A 6,322-nucleotide genomic window follows, 5' to 3' on the forward strand; every position below is an offset into this window, starting at 1 on the left:
TTGTGCCCATGGCTAGAACTATCTGAGGGAGCTGGGCCACTGCATTATGGTGCTTCAGCCCCTAATTATGATTTTTATTTTCTCCTCTTTAAAGGAGAAGTACCATAGTGTGTCAGGATAACCTATTACTACCCAATCACCTCACACTGCAGTCACACAAGCCAGGTTAAAATAAGAGCACAAGCACAGCCAGGCATTCATAATTAGCTCTTCCACCTGAGAACACCATTGCACATGCGCATGAGAGCTGCAAATTAAGATGTGAAAGATGCAGGTGTTGCCACTTGCACTTATGTTACCCCAGCAAGGCTCCCTGCCTCTGCCTGCTCCTATTCTCTGGCTCGTTCCTCTTCCAGAGCTGGTTTTTAAAGAGCTTTTCTCAGAGACCAGCTCTGGGTCCTCCTTCCAGGTGCTGGGTTACCCTCCTCTTCCACAGCATGACTCTCTTCTGACATCATCCCAGGATACACAGGCAGGTATCACCTTCCTCCTAGGAACTTCTGTTCCCTCCTTATCCAGAAGATAGACAACCATGAGATTACAGCAGTGGTTGTTTCCCATCCTTACACATGTAGGCAGGGATTTCCCTCCATCAGCAGCTGTCCAACAAAGCTTTGCTGCTGGGAGAGGTGATACTGCCCCTGGCTCCTGGGTGACTTCTCAGACCTAGAGAGGAACATCTCCTTCACCAGACTTCACAAGCTGCTCTGATGACATGCAGGTGAAACACTTCAACAGAACGATGAGGTAACTCATTACTGGTTCCTGAGACTAGTTGCATCAGCTTCTGGGAGCTGATGCCCACCCTTGTCCTTTTAGGCATACCCTGCATATATTTGTCTCTGTCTACCACAAGCTTCAGGATTCATGACTTGTTGGTCCTGAACATGGGGAGTAGAGGTAAGATTGTAACATGTTTTCTGGTTATTATTTTGTACATTAGGTAGGAATTGCATGACTGAGACACTGAGGTTCTTGATGGCTCACAAACCTGGAGAAGATAGAGGCGTCATCTGCACGTTATTTGTATTTCTTTCATAATATGTCAAAGCTTCTACAACATTGTGAACTTCCATGTCCTGAATTTTCTGATCTTTTCCTTGAAGAGAAAGTTACCAGAAGGAATAATGACCAAAACCTATGCTAGGGCTTGTTTAAACCCACACTGTGGCAGAGTGTGGGAAGAGGAAGGGGGTTTTGCACATCAGCACAACCAGCTCTCAGGTCCCAGACTTCACAGTTGGAGTTTGCCAAACAAAATAACCTGGTTTGGGCACTTTCTGTGGAGAAAAATGTTGAATTTCTAGAAAATGGTGTTCTTTGAAGGGCTGAAACTGGGCAAAAGGCTTGATACGGTGTCTGTAGGAAAAGCAGTCATTATGGTAGTAGCATCTGTGGGGGTGCTGTGTATACGAGTGATGCAGGAGTGAGAGTAAGAAAGGATCTAAATATCCGTTACAACACCAGTTATCAGCTCTCAAAAACTTATAGACTTAATTGCCTCTATTTCCATCTTGAAAATACCCCATGAAGATTTTTTTCTGCGTATAGGGAGAGGTAAACAGATTGCAGAAATCTGCTGTTTGTTGATTCTCCTAATGATAATTTGCACATTAGCATGGAAGCATTGCTCATGCACTACCAAAAGCATAAATTTGTTTTTCAAGTCAAGCTATATTGAAATGTATGAAAATGGGCAATTAGTATAATTTTGAATAATAAACTGAAGCTTGTGGTATAGAGTTGTTCATATGAGATAGTAGGAACTTAGACTGGAAAGGAGAATGTGATACCTGGATAGAAATAGTAGTATCTTTTACAGAAATAGGTTTTTGTAGAGAAATAACATTATATGGAGAGAGGGGCTTTTTCCTCTCACCCACAGAGGACATGGAGGGTGAAGTTTTGAGGTAGGTGGAAGGAAGGTGGAACCTTTTCCTTTTCTTAACTGTGGTTTCTACCCAAGAAAAGTTGGCTTAATAGGCTGTTCTGAATGACAGATGAATCTGATCTTTCTTCAAAAGCTGCTATTGATTTCATGCTGTACGTGCTGATCTGACAAAATGTTCCCCAAGTAAAAGCAATCTGAGCTCCTTGAGAGAAGTTTGTAGGGAAATCAAATCAAACAAAAAGGGGAGCTTGAGCAGTTCATGCATTCCACAGTAATACTTTAGTCTTTGTGATATTACAATGGATCAGAAGGGGATGCTGAGCTGGACAGCTAAACAATGACCAACAAAAGACTTCTGAGCACAGCCAGAGGCATGGCAGGTACTTGAAGGCTGCTCTCCTACCTTCCCAGTCTTTACTTCTGCAGCCTTGTTTCTCTAGGGCACCTCCTATGTTTCCCTTACTGGTACACAGCAAAGGTTATCTGAATTACTGCTCACGCTGTGTTTGCCAGCTCTGGGATTAACAGTGCCATCTGTGAGATCTCTGCAAGCTGCCAAGGTTCCTCCAGGAGCAGGCCTAGCCCCTTCCCCCCCCTGCCCCCTCCAGCATGTGCAAGAGTTACCCTGGTTCAGTTTGCCCCCCTTTTTCAGTAACTCTTACAGTCTCTTTGCCCCGTGAGAACACAGGACTGGTCTGTGGGTCCTGTCTGCTCTCTTGAGTTACTCCAAGCCCTGTGATCCCTGGGAGGTAGAAATGGATATCCCTGGGGCATCCTGGGGAAGGGACACGAGCCTGCTCAGAGCTGCTTTCTGCAAATCACCCATGCCCAGGCAGGACAGCAGTGACAGCTCTGAATGAAGTGTGGCCTCTGCAGGTGACATTCCCTTCACACCTGCTTGCTGAACAAGGGACATGAAGGCCGGTGTGGTCCAGGAGTGTCTGCACAAAAGCTTGTCATGGCTGCCAGGATCCTGCTGGATCAAATACCTCTTTTGGGCCATTGGAAATACCTCTGTCACTCCCCACACGTTAAACAGAGGGACTGGGTAGCTGCAATGAACCTTTTTGGGTCTATGTAAGCCCATGCAGGTGGCAAAGGAGCTGTGTCACAATGTGTGAAGCTGGGGTTGGGACCTTGCCAAAGACAAGGGGTCTGCTCTGCAGGAGCATGACGATGGCATTCCCTGCCCCACAGCTCAGATGTCTGTCACCACTTCTTGTAGCTTGGGTAGAGGGGACTGTAAAGAAACCGAAAGAGCAGAACCAGCCCTCTGTTAACTAGGACATAGCACTGTTGACTTTATCCTGATATTTTCTCTAAGCTGTACACTTGGTTCAGCTCTCGGGCTGCACTGCTTTTGCCAGTGGGACTTGGGGGTTGGCTTCCAGCCTTTGGGATAGGGCTCCAGCCTTTAGGATAGGGCTCAAAAGCTCTTGAAGACTCCAGGACCAATATTGTTCTACCCGAGAGTTTGTTATAGTCTCCTCCCTCTCAGAGCAAATCTTTCCCCATCACAGCTGTTCCAACATTAATGAGTACTTTTGAGAGCTCAGCTTTTCTGCTAAATGGCAAGTTTTCCTCTTTTATTAGTCTATTGGGAGAGTTATTACAGCTCAAGTACTCTGCCCTATTTGGATGAAACCTACTTGGATAAACAGCAATGAATTCCTCATCCTCAAAGTATGGTTTTTCTGGGTGCTGGTACGTGCCATGCCCTGGTGTGTCCTATCTGCTGAATGAAGGGTGGGAGCATCAGGAGAACACAGTCCAAGGGCACTACTGGGTAGTGTTGGGAGGGGAGCTGGGGTGAATATCTAACACGGGTGGAGAGGTGAAAGAAGCAACTGAAAACCTCTCATGGGACAAGACATGGAAGAGATGAAAGACAGGTTTGTAGGGAAGGTTCCGAGCTGGTCAGTTCAAAGGATTTTTTTTTAACCTGATTTCTAGAGAAAGCCCTGGGTAGCAAGGAGAAATGGTGTCCAGCAGGTGCAAACATTCACTTCACAATAACCTTGAAAACATTGTATTGCTTAACCCCCCCACAATTAATATGCCTCCAGTAATGCGGACCTGAACAGCCTGATGTGTGCATCTGCCCCATTGCATTTCCTCTGGTTGTCCCCCAGCAGCGTGGAGTTGCACCTTTGCTAAGGGGGAAATTTGTGGTTGCTGGACGGATGAGGGACTTTTGAAATCCCCCCACATTAGCTGTGAGCTCTATTATTGTGGCTACAGAAGAACTATTCTGCATTTCAAGGATATCAGTGTGGGTGGTGTGGCCACATCCTCTTTTTAAGTCATGCAGGAAGGCAGCAATTACTCTTATGGGTTTCAATCTACAGCGCCAGAAGTGTGATTTTGCTAGTGTCACACCCAAGTTTACCAGCCTCTAGCCCATTCCCGAAATATCCTTCCTCCCCACCTCTCAGTGATGCTGACTCCTGCCCATTTGGTCCCCAGCGCCAGCTTTTGACTCAAGTTGTGTGAAGTGGAGGCAGGTGATGGTGCAGCATGTGAAACCATGCTGAAAGATGCAGGACCCACAGCCTGTATGCCCTAATTCCCCTGAGGAAGGAAGCTCTGCCATCCCCACTCACTGCTGGTGCACCTTTCCTTTGGGGTGCTCCACGCATTGCCAGGCTTTGCAGTCTCTTCCCCCTGGATCGGGGTTTCCAGGTTTTCTCCTAATAAAGTTCATACCAGCAAAATTAAAGAAAAATTTGCAAATGGAGGTCAGCAAATTGCTGCCATGCTCTTTGTGAATATGTAATTGCACATACTCTTCCTACTTTACGTGGATGAATAGGTGAGGAACTGTATCCCCTGTGCATGTCACTGTGTGTCAGTGACACCAGGACTGTTCACCTGGAGATGGGGGCTGAATTTGGAAAGGCCTAATTAACAAAACACTGTGGTCTAGTGTGTTTCTCTTAAAATCAGCACATCAGTAAATCCTATGGCCTTTAGTCCAGTGCTGTCATCTCTCGGGGGATCCTGGTGAGAAGATCCAGCCTCAAAGGGGGGGAATTGCAGGTGTTCTGGATTTTTAACACTACATTTCCAGGTCTGCAGACCCCAAAGATTCTCAGCAGGCTTTAACAGAGGGTTTCTGCTTTTTGACATCATGCTCACGCTTGGGAGGGGGCCAGGAGCTCTCTGGTTTTGGCTTCCCCTGCAGCAAGGACAGAGGTTCCCCAGGTGCTGCTGGGGACTTTGCATGCAGGAGCAGAAGAGGCAGTAATGCCTTGGTCCACCCTCTGGTATTCTGTGGTTTGTGTCCCTGCATCTTTTGCACTGCAAATTGCAAGTTTTCTTCCAAATGATGGAAGTGCCTGGTGAGATGGATAGGTAGGGAGCTGAGCCAGGAGCGTGAGTGCATGCATGTGTGAGCTCAGTCCATGTCCAGTGCAGTGGTTGTTGCAGGCTGATGTCCTGGTGGCACGGATGACAACTGATGGGGAGAGCTAGCAATGTCATGGCAGCTGTGCCCAGGAGCCAACTTTCTTAACTGTTTTGTAAAGGTGATTTTAGTTTTTTTCATGTTGGCCATCTGCTCTGCCTCCAAGGAGGGGCAGTCATCAACATCAGCAGAGGTTGCGTGATAAAGAAAATCCAGTTACAGTGATCTCAGAAAATTTCATGTAGTTATAGGAGCGCTATTTATCAGTATTCATCTAACATTTATCAGAAGACATTTGTGCAACCTCCTGAAAGTACCTGGCTATGTGTAATATGCCACATATAAATAATGTCATTGCAAATGTTGAGTCATACAGGAAGATAAATAAATTAGTTTCCTGGGCTCATTAGAGCTGAAAGCTGGGGTTTTATAGCAGGATGAAGAGAATTGCACAATGCAGTTCCATATGGCTTATGAAATGTGTATGAAAACCATTTTCTTCTACCAATCCTAATTATGATGTATAAATAGATACATTATTTTCCTTCCAGCGCTTACTTAGCTGGAATCTTTTTTTTTTTAAAGACTGGTGCAATCACTTGTATGATACACTTCTGTAGGCCCCTAACAGATCTCTAAATCAAAATACAGTTATTTATAGCAATAAAATAACCTTTCACTAATTGGGAAAGAAAATGCTGCACATTTCCACAGTATGACTGTTGTCATGAGTGCTTGGCGCTGTCAGAAGTAGGTATATGTGTATGTATATATGAGTTCTGTGCAAGCATGACTCTGCTTATGGAAGGAGAGGGCAGTTGTGCTACCCGTGGCCAGGCAGCAGGCTGTGTTTCACTCAGGGTAAAATTCTGCCACATAACCTGTTGGTAGAGGACTCCTCCTCGTATGCACCACTGGCCACCTAGTGAGTAGCCCAGGGCACTCGGTATCCATCTCACAGGGTCAGCAGCAATGCCACAGGGTTAACAGCAACTGTCAGGAGGGTAGGAGGGGGCCAGATGGGG

This window comes from Falco cherrug, chromosome 7, assembly GCF_023634085.1.
Source record: "Falco cherrug isolate bFalChe1 chromosome 7, bFalChe1.pri, whole genome shotgun sequence".
Classification (NCBI taxonomy): domain Eukaryota; kingdom Metazoa; phylum Chordata; class Aves; order Falconiformes; family Falconidae; genus Falco; species Falco cherrug.